General features: G+C 49.2%; 1 protein-coding gene and 2 long non-coding RNA genes across 6 annotated transcripts in view; all 3 read right to left on the reverse strand.

Moving 5' to 3' along the window:
* FLYWCH1 (FLYWCH-type zinc finger 1) overlaps window positions 1-7,845 on the reverse strand; it is a 27,622-nt gene extending 19,777 nt beyond the window's left edge. For 3 of the 4 annotated variants that reach the window (XM_070485118.1, XM_014833157.3, XM_070485117.1), the window contains exons 1-2: window positions 7,560-7,844; window positions 5,628-5,743 (exon numbers count right to left, since the gene is read on the reverse strand). The gene's annotated coding sequence lies outside the window, so the exon portion shown is untranslated. Of the gene's footprint in view, window positions 1-5,627; window positions 5,744-7,559 lie in introns of all 4 variants that reach the window. The other variant, XM_070485119.1, reaches the window with a different exon arrangement.
* A 985-nt stretch (window positions 7,846-8,830) lies between these two features.
* LOC123276755 (uncharacterized) lies at window positions 8,831-12,098 on the reverse strand. The gene is made up of 3 exons (XR_011494026.1): window positions 11,524-12,098; window positions 11,050-11,148; window positions 8,831-10,591 (listed from the first exon to the last, which is right to left on the reverse strand). It is a non-coding gene; the product is annotated as an uncharacterized lncRNA (long non-coding RNA).
* A 207-nt stretch (window positions 12,099-12,305) lies between these two features.
* LOC139040231 (uncharacterized) lies at window positions 12,306-13,609 on the reverse strand. Its single transcript, XR_011494387.1, has 3 exons — window positions 13,471-13,609; window positions 13,148-13,271; window positions 12,306-12,535 (listed from the first exon to the last, which is right to left on the reverse strand). It is a non-coding gene; the product is annotated as an uncharacterized lncRNA (long non-coding RNA).
* Window positions 13,610-15,339: the final 1,730 nt, after the last annotated feature.

Below are 15,339 nucleotides of genomic sequence, written 5' to 3' on the forward strand. Positions count from 1 at the left end.
CGTTTTCAAAAATCCTTACAGGTATGCCTCAGGTCTCCGGGGTCACTTGGATTAAAAACACACTGTAAACATGCTTCTCACTCCTGGGCTGGGTTTCCTCATCGGAGGAGAGGGGTGGCATGGATTAGATATTGAGACATTTTGTAGGTTGCTAATATTATATTATAAAAACTATATAGAAAACATTTTAAAAATATTAAGAACATGATACTAGTAAATCACCCATAACCCTGCCACTCGAATGCACAGCTATTTCCATTCCTGTGTTAGTGCTTTTAACATACACTTTATTTTCTGTTGCACACACACTGTGGTCAACATGTCATCTGCTATCTCACTCCACTTTAGAGTGGGAAGCCGCCCCCCGTAGAGAAGATGGAGCCTTTGTAAAGGACGGGGCATTATGACACAGAGGCCCCTCACAGTCATGAAAACACCTTCGAAATCCTCAGCAGCAATACCGCAGAAGGCCACGAGATGGCGATGTAGCTCCTCAAAATATACGTGTCCATCCTCGGTAAAATTAATTAAATGCACCACCCGTTTCCAAAACAAGAATTTGAGAGTTTTTCCATGTCACAAAAACAAATCAAGAAGACTTCCAAAAACGTCTGTATTTTCAAAACTTATTAGTCAGAAATCAGAATCCAATTAACAAATTCAGCAAAGACTATCTTTTCTAAACTAAACAAGCAAGGTTTTCAAAAACAGACCAAAGCGTAACTTGGACCAGACACTCCCTGTAGCCCTCAATCCACTTTTCTTTTCTTCTCTCTCTTCCCCACTCTGATCATCTTTGTTATTTATTGACTAATTTTATTTTCTATATTCATGACTTTAAAAAACCTTCAATAATTAAGAAATATCTCAAAATGTTAAAAGTAGTAAAAATAGTGATTAATTTTTTCCTTAAATTTCATTTTCTCAGAGTTGTTTACAAAGCGCATGAACTCTTTTTACAGTGGGAAAATATCAAATGCTTTAAAGATAGGCTGTATCTCTTCCTTGGTAATTTTTTTTTAACTCCGTAACTCAGAAAAAGCAGGGATTCCATTCCTATGCGACAGTGTCACATGAGAAAATAAAGAGTAAAACAAACAATAGAACACAGAAATGAATAAAAGTGAAGTACATTAAAAATCGCTGTTGTGGGACTTGCATAGCCTTGAAGTATCTCCCCCAAGACATTTATTAACTACAGAGGGAAAGACAGGGAAATCTCACAGATACCCCCTGAGATCCTAAGAGATCAAGGTCAACTTCACCAGGAATAAGACACACCAACGCCCTGACCTCCTCGGTGAGACGCACAGAGAAGAACACGGCATCATCTCTGTGATACCCCTGCCCAACGCACCCCCATTCCAACCAGACGAGCCACGAGGAGGGACAGTCAACCAAACAACCGACCAGGACCCTTCCAAAGTGTCAAGGTCATTAAAGACAAGGAAAGGTGGAGGACCTGTCACAACTGGAGGAGCCTAAGGAGACGTGATGACTGGATCCCAGAACAGAGAAGGATGCTAGTGGAAAAGCTGGTGACATTTGAATAAGATTAGGAGTTTCAGTTAATAATGCTGCACCAAAGCTGATTTCCTGGTTTTGATCACGGATAGCTGACATTCAGGGAGACTGGGGGATGGGTATATGGGAATTCTTTGTACTGTTTTTGTAATTTTTAACACTTTTTTTTTTTTACTAGAGGAAGATTAGCCCTGAGCTAACATCCATGCCAATCTTCCTTTATTTTGTATGTGGGCCGCCACCACAGCATGGCTGACTAGCAGCATAGATCCTTGCCCGGGATCCAAACCTGCAAATCTAGGCCGCTGAAGTGGAGCACACAAACCCAACCACCAGGCCACAGGGCTGGCCCCTGTAATTTTTTAAAAGTCTAAAATTAAGTGTGGCCAGCCCCATGGCCGAGTGGTTAAGTTTGTGTGCTCCGCTGCGGCAGCCCAGGATTTTGCCAGTTCGAATCCTGGGTGCGGACATAGCACTGCTTGTCAAGCCATGCTGAGACAGCGTCCCACATGCCACAACTAGAAGAACCCACAACTAAAGATATACAACTATGTACCAGGGGGGCTTTGGGGAGAAAAAGGAAAAAATAAAATTTTTTTAAAAAGTCTAAAATTAACTCAAAATAAAAGGTTTTTGAAAACCCAAATTTCAAATTTATAGACACAATGGAAGTTTCAGATATAATAAGTGACCCAGAGACCTTCTGGGTAGAAGGGTGAGAAAGAGAGAACCCCCCCCCGCCCCCCAAAGCGCGCCCAGAGCCACGCCGTTGGTCTGAGCCAGGAACAAAAATCCTATGACATCAGCCCACACCTCCAGTACCATCACCCAAACAATCTCTCTTGCAAGTGACACCATCATCCCCACTCTGCCTCTGGGGAAACTGAGGCTTGGAGCCTGAAGTGAGCGGTGCAGGACTGCACAGCTGGTGAGAGTCTGGACTCGGACCCAGGCCCCGGTGGTCCAGGGCCAATGCACCTCCCTGTGCCCTCAGCAGCTGAGGCTTAAAGACAGAAACGCCAGTCAGAGAGGATACTGGTGCACAGAGCTGCAGGCGCCTTCAGAGTAAGTAGTCAGCGCACTGAGGCGTCCCTACAAACCAGCTGTTTCATGGCTGATCATCATCGCTGCCCACTGATTTGGCTGATGGGAGGCACAGGGGGATCCTGGAGGGCGGAGTGAGGAGGGTGTGTGCGCAGCTACCTGCCTCCGCCACTGCAGTGTGCTCCAGCTTTGCAGGGGCCCCTCTGCTGCCCTGGACCCCCTGCCTGGCTGTGGGCACAGCTTCTAGCCACCACTCATCTCTGGTCTGTTCACCAAGTTTGGCTTCTCGCCTCTTCCACTACCAGGCAGAGCAATGAAATCCCCACTTGAAATCTGACAGTCGTGTCTGTTTTCCCTCTTGGATTCTGACAAATACATCCTTCAAGAATCTGAAGGACTGTCATCACAACATTTAATATTTACCAAATGCCAACCATGGGCCTGGCACGATGCTAAGGACTTTGTGTGCGTTATTTTCCAAATCACCGAGGATCAGTTAGACTCTACTGTTCTTTCATCTTGCAGAGGAGGAACAGAAGGCTTCACTTTAGGTTCCTGTGACCAAAGCCAGGCCCATAAAGGATGGAGTCAGCATTCCAACCTCCCACGTCTGCCTCTAGGGCCTAAACTCTTAAAACAAGTTAAAATGGTTCTTTTCAAATTGAGGATGCCGAGGTATCAAGGCAGTGGGTTAAGACTATGGTTCTCAATCAGGGTCATCTGCCCCCGCCCCAGGTGACATTTGGCAATATCTGGGGACATTTTTGGTTGTCACAACTGTGGGGTGGGGCATGCTACCAGCATCTAGTGGGTAGGGGCCTCAGATGCCGCTCGACACCCCACAGTGCCCAGGGCAGCTTCCCCACCCACTGCACCCCAAAGAAGGATCTGGTCTAAAATGCCAACAGTGCAAAGGCTGAGAAACCCAGCTTCAGACCAGTCTTTAAAAAGATGAAAGAGACTAGAAAGGGTGCGTCCATCTAATGAGGTAAAGTACAGTTTTCGGGAAACTTTTATGTCAGGTACTTGTATGTGCGATTCTAGTCTCCATAAGAATTACCTGGGGCACTTGATAAAAAGGCGGATGCCTGAATTTCACATCCAAAATTCTGACCCAGGATCTGGAGAGGGACTTGAGAATCTGGATTTTTAACAAGGACCCTGTGAGGCTCTGGGACTGGTGGACCATGGGCTTGCCTTTGAGGAACACTGGCATAGAGGCCTTGAGAAATAGGTGGCCCACAGCTACGTGGCTACCTTAGGAAGGACCCGCGGTTTCCCCTGTGCTGGCCACCCCGTGAAGTGTTCGACATACATTACCTCATTGAATCCGGCACATTGTCCAGCTTCCCTCATCAATGTGTTAAATAAAATCACTTACCTCTGTTTGTTTTATATCAGTGGGAGAGTCATGAGTTCACTGTTTTTGAAATGATCCTTTAACAATTTAACAAGTTTCAGACACCTTGGGGTATTTTGGGAACCTCAAGAAGAGAGGAATCTGCCCAAATTTATAAGCGGTGGAGGTGAAATCTGGGGGAAGGGCTTCTTGGGCACGGCTTCTGTACCTCAGGATAGCAAATACCAGACTTGTAAAGATCCCATCTGAGATTCCTTATGGAGACTTCCAGCAAAGCAAACTCGAGAAGCCCTAGATGGTGAATTAACCCACTTGTTGCATATGTGCAAATAATCAGGCCAAATCTCATGAGACCAGCCTTATTTCGTGTCAAAAATGTCTTCCACTGAGATTATGAGACCAGAGGGAAAATCTGTGCTTCGATGGAAAACTATGCATTTTCTAGAACACCCTCCAACCTGTCCGATTCTAGCCTTTGTTGTGTTGAGCAATTTTTACAACTCTGTACCTTGTAGGTAACTGAGAACAATGCAAAATAACTCTAGTCTATAGACCATAAATTCTCTCTCCCCCATGTAAATAGATATAGACATGTAAGTAACTCTTCCCACTGCGGAAGAAGCCAGTTTTGCCTCTATTTGTACATTCATTTCAACATTCCTCATCTATAGTCTTCTAGAATCTTCTTTGTATCCTCTTGTGAACTAGTTGTAAGATCTTACTGGTTCCTTGATTAATAATGAGTTAAGTAAAATCTTTCACACATGTTCATTTTATATCTGTATAAAAGAGTTTTATTCCCTTTGTTTTGGTCTAAGGCTGTTTTTCAAACTGCCCTGGTCATTGGTCTGATAATCTTTGGGTTCCAGACAGTAATTTTTATTTTTTTATTTTTTTTAATTTTAATTTTTGTCTTTTTGAGGCAGATTAGCCCTGAGCTAACATCTGCTGCCAATCCTCCTCTTTTTGCTGAGGAAGACTGGCCCTGAGCTAACATTGGTGCCCATCTTCCTCTGCTTTACATGTGGGATGCCTACCACAGCATGGCTTGCGGAGCGGTGCCATGTCCACACCTGAGATCCGAACCAGTGAACCCAGGCGGCCGAAGTGGAACATGTGCACTTAACCGCTGCGCCACCAGGCCAGCCTCAAAGACAGCAATTTTTAAAATCACAGAGAAAATATCAGTCTGCATGGCATGTAATAAAAATGAGCATTATTTTATGAACCTTTTATTTGTTATATATAGGTATATTGATTCTAGGTGGATTTAAATGTATTTTTTATTTTGGATAGTCATTGTTTGAAGGCAAATACTTGGGCCCTATTGTGTTTATTTTATAATATACAATTTTTGCTCAGTAAAGATTTATTGAGTGAATGGAGTATTTTTAAGTCGGGCAGCTGTAAATAGGAAGTTCAAGAGCCTCACAGTTAACGGCTCATCACTCTCTCAGCCTCTCCTCTCCCCCCACATTGAGGTACAAAGCAATGTGAGTGCAATACTCAGATCGCCTGCTCTGATGCTACTGTCCTGCCAGTGGTCACAAACAGCTCAGCGTAAACACAACACTCAAGAGACACATGGGATTAAGAACTGTTGGGTGCCTCTCAGACACTGCTGGATCCAAGCCCTAGCCGGTAAGGCCCTGAGAGGCACAGCCTGGCTAGGCAGCTGATGGCAGATCAACAGAATTACCTTCATACACGAGAGCGGGAGCCACCATCACCGACCACCAACACCCGGGTCCTCAGCGCCGGCTTGCTGTGGGGAGACCCAGGGTCAATCCCATCCCTTCTCCAGGCTGATTGCACCTGTGAAACAGGCAAAGTGGCAAATGAGATAATATGTGTGAAATTCTCCTATAAATTCTAAGTCATCACACAAGAACAGGAGTTCCCAGTCCAGGGTCAACAGGGGTCCTAAAATAGTGGACGGGGGAGGAGAGAAGGTCCTGATGTTTGAAAAAGCGCCTGGATGACTCCATTTGCTTTTCTCCTCTCCCCTACTAAGGAGCTACAGGGTCAGAGAGGTGGGTTAATTGGCTCTGAACCCTCCCGTGATTACGAGCAGAGTCTCCGAGCGTGCCCACAGGCCTTACTCCCGGGAGAGGCGAAGGCGGCAGTGATCCCCTCAAAGATTAGGAACCGCTGTTCTAAAGCAGGGCTTCTCAACACCATTGGCATTTTGGACCAGATAAGTCTTTGCTGTGGGGGGCTGTCCTGCGTGATGGAGGATGTTTAGCAGCATCCCTCATTCTGCCTGCAGGATGCCAGTAGCACCCCCCAAGTCTTGAGAATCAACATTGCTGAATGTCCCCTGAGAACCACTGCTCCAAAGCATTTTAGAGATGCAGAGGGCACAGAAAGGGAGATTCCAGCTAACGGTACTCCCGGCCTCACTCCCCTGAGATCAGAATCTTACCTATATTTTACTCCTCCCTAACCAGGCCTAATACGTCCTCAAATCTCGTTCTCTCTAGATCAGGCCATCTTCCACGCCTTCCCACTCCACGTCACCCCAGGGCATCAACTCCCACCATCTCCTTAATGGTCTTCCCAGCCAGCGTCTGGCCATTCCAGTTCTCCCTACACAGTGCTGACAGGTTAATCTTCCTAAAGCTCAACTCAATTCTTTCTCTGCAATAAAAATCATCTCCATTTCTGTTATAAATGCTCCACAATCCAGTCCCAACCTCACACACTAGCTCTTCCCCAAGTCCAACAAGATAAACCAGATCAAATCAAACCAGAAAGTTCAAATCAAGTCCTGGAAATGATTTTAGCCCTGAAAAGGAGAAACGTCAAAATAAGAAAAATATACACTTTCTTGGGAATTGAAGGTTACACGTGATTATCTGATTCTTGGAGCTCAGCATCCTCCAACGGCAAGGAGTCAGGAAGCAGAAGACTGTGGTTAAAGCAAGGGTTTCCTTAGGTCCCGAAATCCATTTAATGGCTTAGCAATAGTCTTTTAGAATGGAAAGAACTGAACAAAACAGAACAGAATAGAATAGAACGGAACAGAATAGGACAGAACAGAACAGGACAGAACAGACAGGACAGATGTAGAGCAGATGGGGCCGTTCATGTGAGGTAGGGTAAGCACCTTCCTTTAAACTTGTCTGTCAGTAATCTACATCTGCAGGCACGCAGTACGCACGTAAAATACATTTCTCAGTGTAGGTTGAGTCAAAAAAGTTTGAAAGCTGCAACGGGCAATCTGCCTAATCAGAGGTGGAAGGAGGGGTGTAAGGACAGCCAAAAGTGCAAGGTCACGGGGACCTCCAGAGCCGCAAACATGGGACGGGGCTGGGGGCGGTGCCAGGGCGGGCGCAGAACTGGGTGGGGTACACTCGGCCAGGAGAGGCGACCGACTGTGGGGCTCCCTGATGTAGGGTGTCAAGGCTCAGTCCCAGGGTCGGGTGGGTTGAGGGGAAGAGCGAGGAGAAAGGGGGCGAATCGCGGGTGAAGGACAAGGGGGCGGCCCGAGCGCCGGGACGCAGAGCCAGGGGACCCCCCCCTTCAGCATCACATCAGCATCCCTTGAGACCCCGGGAGATTACGGTCGGGGCGCGGCCAAGCAGTGGGACCCGGGACCCTCCCCAACCCGCTTGGGGCCCGTCCTCACCGGCACCGGCCGGGCGGCGACGGCAGCGGGACCCTCCCTCTCCGACGACGAAACCGCGGCAGGTCCTTTGGCCTCGGCCCCTGCAGCCACAGGCGTAGACCTCGCGCCCAGGCCCCTGTGCCACCACAACCCGGGCGCCCGCTCCCGGCTCCCACCTGCCCTCGCGGGAGCGAGCCCCGTGCCCGCGCGCGCCGCGCCGGCCGTCGGGAGCGCGCGCCACCCCGCGGGGCGGAGAGGAGCCGGCCTCTTGGAACGCCCGAGCGGGCTCCTGGAGAGCATGCGCAGCAGGGCCGCAGGGGCCCATTCCTCGGACGAAATCCGCTTCTCCAGATCTTCTCTGAGCGGCGCCGAGCTGGCAGCCTGACCAATCGGTGCTGGGAGGCGGGGCCAGGACTCACGAAAGAGGAGGGGAAAGCCCAGGATTGGACGGCGGCGTCCGGGGGGCGGAGCGTCGGGCTGACCTGCGGCTTTGAGAGATGGTCCTGAGTGGGGGCGCGCTCAGACTTGTGAGGGATGGGGGGCGGTTGAGACCCCCAGGTCTCCCCCAGGATTTGCCTTCGCGCTTACTGAGAGGGAGCCTTTGTTTAAACGCATTTTTAGGCCCGTCAGTTTCCTTAGCCAGCAGAAGAAAATTTCTTATGCAGCTCATTGAAACCTTCAGATGATCCCACCCCAAAGCTGAGCCAATTTGAGGTTCAAAATAAATAATGGTAATAACGGATTACAACTTTGAATAAAGCAGAATCCATGAGTCCATACTTATGTAAGTAAGTAAATGGGGAGAAGGCACAGCTCTTACTTCCAGTGGAAAGCCAACTAAAAATTGCACAAGGAATGATGCAGAAAATCACCATTTGGCGACTGATTCAGGCAAAAATCATCAATGGCCGCTAAAACGGGAGGGTGAAAGTTTTAATAAGGAACCACTATTTACATAATCCCACAGTATCTCCCCAGAACATACTTATTAATTACAAAGGGAAAAATAGGAATTTACAGCAGAGAAATGGTTCTCACAGTATAGTCTGGGGGTTCCTGGAGGTCCCTATGGAATATTCCAAAGGCTACATGATGTGTGATGTAACAGGCTGAATGCTGAAGCCTATATGAGAACCTGTAGTTTTCCATTAAGTACACATTAAAAAGATTTGCAAGAATGTAAAACGATGCCACTCTTCTCATGAAATTTCTTTGTTTTGGAAAACGTAGTAACTTTTCATAAAAATATGTTAACACATAAAGGGTTTATTATTGTTCTTTTTGGTATCAGCTTTATTGAGGTATAATTAAAGTATCACATAACTCACCTATTTAAAGTGTACAATTCAATGGGTTTTGGTACATTCACAGAGATGTGCAAACATCATCACAATCAGTTTTAGAACATTTTCACCACTCCGAAAAGAAACCTTTAGCCACCACTCCCAAGTACCCCCTCCCCAATCAACTATTAATCTACTTTCGGTCTCTATGGATTTGCCTATTGTGGATATTTCATATAAATGGAATCATACAATAGGTGGTCTTTTGTGTCTGGCTTCTTTCACTTAGCATAGGGTTTTCAAAGTTCGTCCATGTTATAGCAGGTAGAAGTACCTTCCTTTTTATGGCCAAATAATACTGCAGTGTATGGATATACCACAATTTGTTTATCTATATATATCTATTGATGACCAATTGGGTTATTTCCACTTTTTGGCTACTGAATGATGAGTGAATAATTCTGCTATGAACATTTATGTATAAATTTCTGTGTGGACATATGTTTTCAATTCTTTGCAGTATACACCTAGGAGTGGAATTGCTAGGTCGTATGGTAACTCTATGTTTAGCCATTTGAGGAACTGCCAGACTGCTTTCCACAGGGTCTGCTCCATTTTACAGGCCCCCAGCAGTGTGTGAGGGTTCCAATTTCTCCACGTCTTTATCAACACTTGTTTTTTATCTGTCTTTCTGATTAGAGCCTTGCTAGTGGATATGAAGTGGCATTTCATTGTGGTTTTGATTTGTATTTCCCTGATGGCTAATGATGTTGAGCCTTTTCTCTTGTGCTTATTTGCCATTTGTAACTCTTCTTTGGAGAAATGTCTAGTCAGATCCTTTGCCCATTTTAAAATTGGGTTGTCATTTTATTGTTGAGCATAAAAGTTCTTTATATATTCCAGCTATAAGTCCTTTATTAGATATATGATCTGCAAAAACTTTCCCTTATTCTGTGGGTTGTCTTTTCACTTTATTGCCCCTGGTTGAAATGGTGTCCTTTGAAGCATAAAAGTTCTTAATTTTAATGATACACAATTTATCTGTTTTTTTCTCCCCCCCCTTTTTTTTTTTTAACTTTTCATTGTTCTCCCAAAGCTCCCCAGTACATAGTTGTGTATTTTTAGTTGTGGGTCCTTGTAGTTGTGGCATGTGGGAAGCCACCTCAGCATGGCCTGTTGGGCAGTGCCATGTCCGCGCCCAGGATTCAAACCAGCGAAACCCTGGGCCGCCGAAGCAGAGCACGTGAACTTAACCACTCGGCCACAGGGCTGGCCCCTGTTTTATTCTTTTGTTCCTTATACTTGTGATGTCATATCTAAGAACTCACTGCCTAATCCAAGTTCACGAAGATTTACCCCTACGAATTCTAAGAGTTTTATAGTCGCACTCTTACATTTGAGTGTTACACCCATTTTGAGTTATTTTTTGTATATGGTGTGAAGTAGGGCTCCAACTTCACTCTGCTGCATGTGGATATCCTAGTTGTCCCAGCACCTTTTGTTGAAAAGACTATTCTTTCCCCCATTTAATTATTTGGCACTGTGTCGAAAAGTAATTGACCATCATAGTCAGGGTTTATTTCTGGAATCTCAGTTCTATTCCATTTGTCTATGAATATGCCTATGCCAGGACCACACTGTCTTGATTGCAGTTGCTTTGTAGTAAGTTTTGAAATCAGAGAGTGTGTGTTCTCCAACTTTGTTCATTTTCAGGATGGTTTTGGCTGTTCTGGGTCCCTTGAATTTCCAGTTGTCATCTTTCTTGTCAATCTTTTCAAAAATGAATCTCTATTTTAAATTTTACATCATTAAGAACACACTCCATAGCAATATTTCCATGTATCCCTGCTTTTCCCACCTAACTCTATACTGTAAACATCCCTCTATATTATAAGCTTATTTTACATATTACTAGCTACATAACTTAGTTATTTTCCTATTGGACACTGTTTCTAAATTCTGTTGTTATAAATATTACTGCTGTGGCTGGCTTCATTCCTGACAATTGGGGAATCTGGGTGAAGAGTATATGGCAATGCTTTGTAGTTCTGGCAACTTTTCTGTAGGTGTGAAATTATGTTAAAATCAAAAGTCAGACAAACAAAACAATCTGCTCACCCTTTGTCATGGGGGGGAGAGCGTCTTTTTCTTATTGGTCCAGCCCTCACCCATTGTCCAGCCCTCGCCCACTGGTCCCCCCCTCGCCCATTGGTCCAGCCGCTACTCACAGCTCACAGCCTCTGGACACCTGTCATCCTCTCTCCACCCTGTGCGATGGGATCCAAGATTGCTCCAGCGCGGGGAGCCGCGGGCCAGGGCGCTGTTTTCTGGAACAGTTGGCAGGTGGGGGCTGGAGAGGCCCCAGTATCATCCGAGCTGGCCCCTCAGCGGCCCCAGACTCGGGGAAGCCCCGCCTCCCCTGCCACTCCGCGCCCCAGGCCCTCTGCTCACCGCGAGCCCCGCCCCTAGCCCGGCTGGGTCCCCGCCCTCTGCCGGCTCCACTTCGCCGGGCCGGAGCCCCCAGCCCTCGGCTGCGCGTCCTCAGCGTTTGCACAGTGAAGATGCTGCTCCTCTCTAGAAAACTCCACGCTCCCCCTACACCCCCTGCCCTCCGCCTTCCTCCACTCGCTCTAGAGCTGCTGCTGGAAGTGCCCCCGGGGCTCTGGGCAGGTCCACGTCCAGGTCCCATGGGGCGCGCCTACCCTGGGCCTTGGGCATTTCCTGCACCCTCCACATCCTCTGTCGAAGTCCTTCCTTTCCCATCCTTGGCGTCTTCCTCTCACAGCTATGCTCAGCCAGCCTCTGACTCCTCCGCGCTCGACGGGCGTCCCCGCATCTCTGCCCTCTTCGTCCTGTATCCCCTCCACACCCCTCACCTCTCCTCCCGCTCCCCCTCCCTGTTCTCCACACTGGGACGCAAACCGACAAACACCTCTGCCCTGGTGTTGCTGAGCTCAAGTTGGGGCGGGGGCACGAGAAGCGATAGGCGTAAACAATGAGTCCCGTGATCTATCAGAAGCTGGTACGTGCTGTGGGGAAACAAGACAGGGCGGAGGAGGGGCTGCCACACGCGTCGGAGCTCGTGTCAGGATGGCGAAGAGTAAGGATCTCCCTCGCATCTCCGCGGAGCTGGCCGTCGGCGGGTTATTACTGAGGAGACTTCCCTCGCCCAATCGCCCGCCCTCACCCCTGCAGGGGGCACCTTAGAGCCGGTGCCTTGTCCTTAAAGGGCCTAGATGGGCGTCCTGGGTCCGCAGCGCAGGACACCCTGAGACAGGTCACCGCGGGGGCATCGGGGAGGCATCCCGACGCCGCGGGCTCCGCGCGCGCCCCCTCCTGGCCGCCAGGAGCATCGGCCAGCCGCGGTCGCCGCTGGGAGTGGGGGGTGGGGGGCAGGTACCTGGGGTCTCCAAGCTCACCAGGAAAAGTGCAACCCCAGGAGAAAACACGCGGAGGTTGTGCTCACACTAGCGAAGTGGAGGGTGCCATTATTATTATTTTCTCTTTTAATGATAGTACCGGGTGTTGGCAAGGATGCCCGAGAGCCCGGCATTCACAGGCCGTGCCGGGGAGGTGGGGGTGAGCGACGACGGACGGACAGACGGGGGACGGGGAACACGGACAGTTGCTGCAGGCCTTTGAGCAGAGCTCACTTCTAGAGTTTTGTCCTCAGAAAACACGAGGTCATTTCAAGGATTAACAACCTGGAAATAGCTGGGATACGTCCAACCATCAGAAGTGCTGGACAAACGATCACCCATCCGCATAGAGGGACATTATGCAGCCAGAAAAACGGATGTCGGAGAGACATTTGTTATGTCAAGAAAAAATATGAGCTGTATCATCCCAGTTTTCTGAATATAAAAAATATGTATCATGGACTTGTCTGTAGATGGTGAAATTACTGGAGTGATCTATAATATCTTTTCATAATCAGTATTTTCTATTTTTTTTTTTTTGAGGAAAATTAGCCCTGAGCTAACATCTGCTGCCAATCCTCCTCTTTTTGCTGAGGAAGACCAGCCCTGAGCTAACATCCGTGCCCATCTTCCACTACTTTCTATGTGGGACGCCTGCCACAGCATGGCTTGACAAGCAGTGCCATGTCCCACCCAGGATCCGAATCGGCAAACCCTGGGCCACCAAAGCGGAACGTGTGCACTTAATGGCTGTGCCACCGGGCCGATCCTAGTATTTTCTTTTTAATGACCTTGATTTCCTTTTCTAGCTTGAAGGAAATACCAATAAAAGTTATTTTTTTTAAAAAGAAATGTATAGTCATCCTATTTACTTTTTATCCCCATGATAGTTAATGCTTCCACTCACCCGCTCACAGAGTGCAGAGACCCAAAGGCAGCATCTGTGTGCGACCTCTGAGGAATTTTCTGCTCCGTTAACACTTGTGGGAACCACTTTCTTCACGGGAACACGTGGGTCCAGTAAATGCCAACTGTGTGAAACCAGAACGGGTCGATTTCCCCTGTCCCCTTTTCCTCCTGGATTCCCCTCCTGCTGGGTGGCACTGTCACCCCCAGCTGGGCAGGCCAGTCTTCTCTCCCTCGTACGCTGTCCCCTAAATGAGACACCTGTCACCGAGCCCATCTCAGCCTTCTTCTAGCATCTCCCACCTCCCCTCCCCGTCCTCTCACCCAAGGCTGCAGTAGTGTCCTCACTGGCACAGCAGCTCCACTGTGGACTCCTCCAGTCTGTTCTCCTCACGGCACTGGGGAGAGTTTGGTAAAAACGATGCTGACCATATCCCTCCTCTGCATAAATTCTTCCCCAGCCTCTCACTACCCATGCTGGCCTCCAGGCCCTGGGCCACCGGCCTCTGCCCACCATTCCTGCCCAATGGCCTTCCTGCCCTGCCCTCTCCGGGTCCGAGGCTCCCTCCTCCCAGGCCCACCCTCCTCACCCTTCAGCTCCTCCACGGGGCTTCCTCAGGCTGCCCTCCCTGAGCCCCACTGCGTCAGGTCCCTGTCATATGCCTACAGGCACCCGGGCTTCTCCTGGGCACCCCCCAGCCCGTTCTCGTGGATGCATCAATCAGGAATTTCCGTGTTTCCTGTCCAGCTCTGGGAGGCCGGGGCTGGGACCCATTTACCACCAGATCCCGGGCACCCTGCTCTGGCCAGACAGTGAAGTCCCCAGGAAGTGAAGGGGCAAGAAGGTGGCAGGAGAGAGAGAGGAGGGAGACTCTAGCTGAGGGCTACGCAGTGTCTCCCGCAGTGCTCCTTCAACTTCCATGTGAGTCTGAAATGTTTCAAAATAAAAAAAGAAGAAAACCCTGACGCCACCACACTCAGTGTGCGAGCTCCCAGCTGGACATGGCAGTGGCTTCCCGCCCCAAGGTACTGACCACCCGCCAGGCAGATGACCAGCACCACCAGCCACTCAGGGCCCAGGAGGGAGGTGTGCCCTTGCTGCACCCACACACAGACTCCAGGGGCCACCAAGTCAACCAGACCCCCTACTGGGGACCCCTGAGTGTCCCCCCCAGCCCAAGGCTTCCCTGGCAGCGCAGGAGGGGCCAGTGGGGCCACACCAAAGCACAGGGGAGTGGACACCCGCTGGCGATCCTGCTCCCCGGTGGGCTGGGGGTCAACTGGGGACTGCCGGGACTCCAGGCCTAGTGGCTCCTTGCTGCCCCTCGCCTCACCTCCTCCTCTTCACACCTGCTTCCCTCGGTGGCACTCCACCACCAAATGTCCACCCTGAGCACCTCCTCAGGTGTCCTTGTCACCTGATGAAACCAGCCCGAGAGGACGACTCAGAACTCAGGGAAGGAGAAGCCTGGTGAGAGCGGGAAGCTATTTAAACATAGAATTCAGACAAAAGAACTTTTCAAATTATGGTTACGGAATATAAATATTACAAACAATCACACTGTAAAAATGACAGCAAAACGGAGAGTTGGGAGAGAAAACTGCTGAGGGACCTGCTTCCCTAAGAGGGAGTCAATAGGTACTAATTAAATTTGGAAAATGTTGTTTAAAAACATAAGGCCTCTAAACTCCACATTTAAAATATAATCCATTTCCTCTCACCCAGTGGCAGTTTTCAAAGAATGAGGATCCCCTGGGGAAGCTACAGGAGGGGAGCTTTTCCCCTCCAGACCTCAGGGGCCCTGCCTCCCTGAAGGAAGGGAACTGTGTGTTTCCTGTCTCCTCCCCCAGCAGGGGGGCCTGGGGAGGGGCTCGTCCCAGGAAATCTCCCTCAGCCCCCAAACCACCCAGAAGGAACATGATGGGGCACCACACACTTGTGTTGGGGCCCACCCCCTCCTCAGCAGAACCCGGGGCTGTCATGAACGGGAGGGCCCTGTGGAGGGGGTGCCTCAGTCTGTGTGGCTGCCTGGAGGAGGTGAGCCTCCAGAGGGTCCAGCAGGAGCTGCCAGGAGCATCCTGGGGACTGGCTGGGATTGGTGACCCGGGGGCTCAGGGCTGGAGGTCCCACCACCCCCTTTTAGGCCAAGGCAGCAGGAAGAGGATGCCTCAGAGACCCCACCAGGTCTCTGG

This window comes from Equus asinus, chromosome 14 (genome assembly GCF_041296235.1).
Source record: "Equus asinus isolate D_3611 breed Donkey chromosome 14, EquAss-T2T_v2, whole genome shotgun sequence".
In the NCBI taxonomy this organism is placed as follows: Eukaryota; Metazoa; Chordata; class Mammalia; order Perissodactyla; family Equidae; genus Equus; species Equus asinus.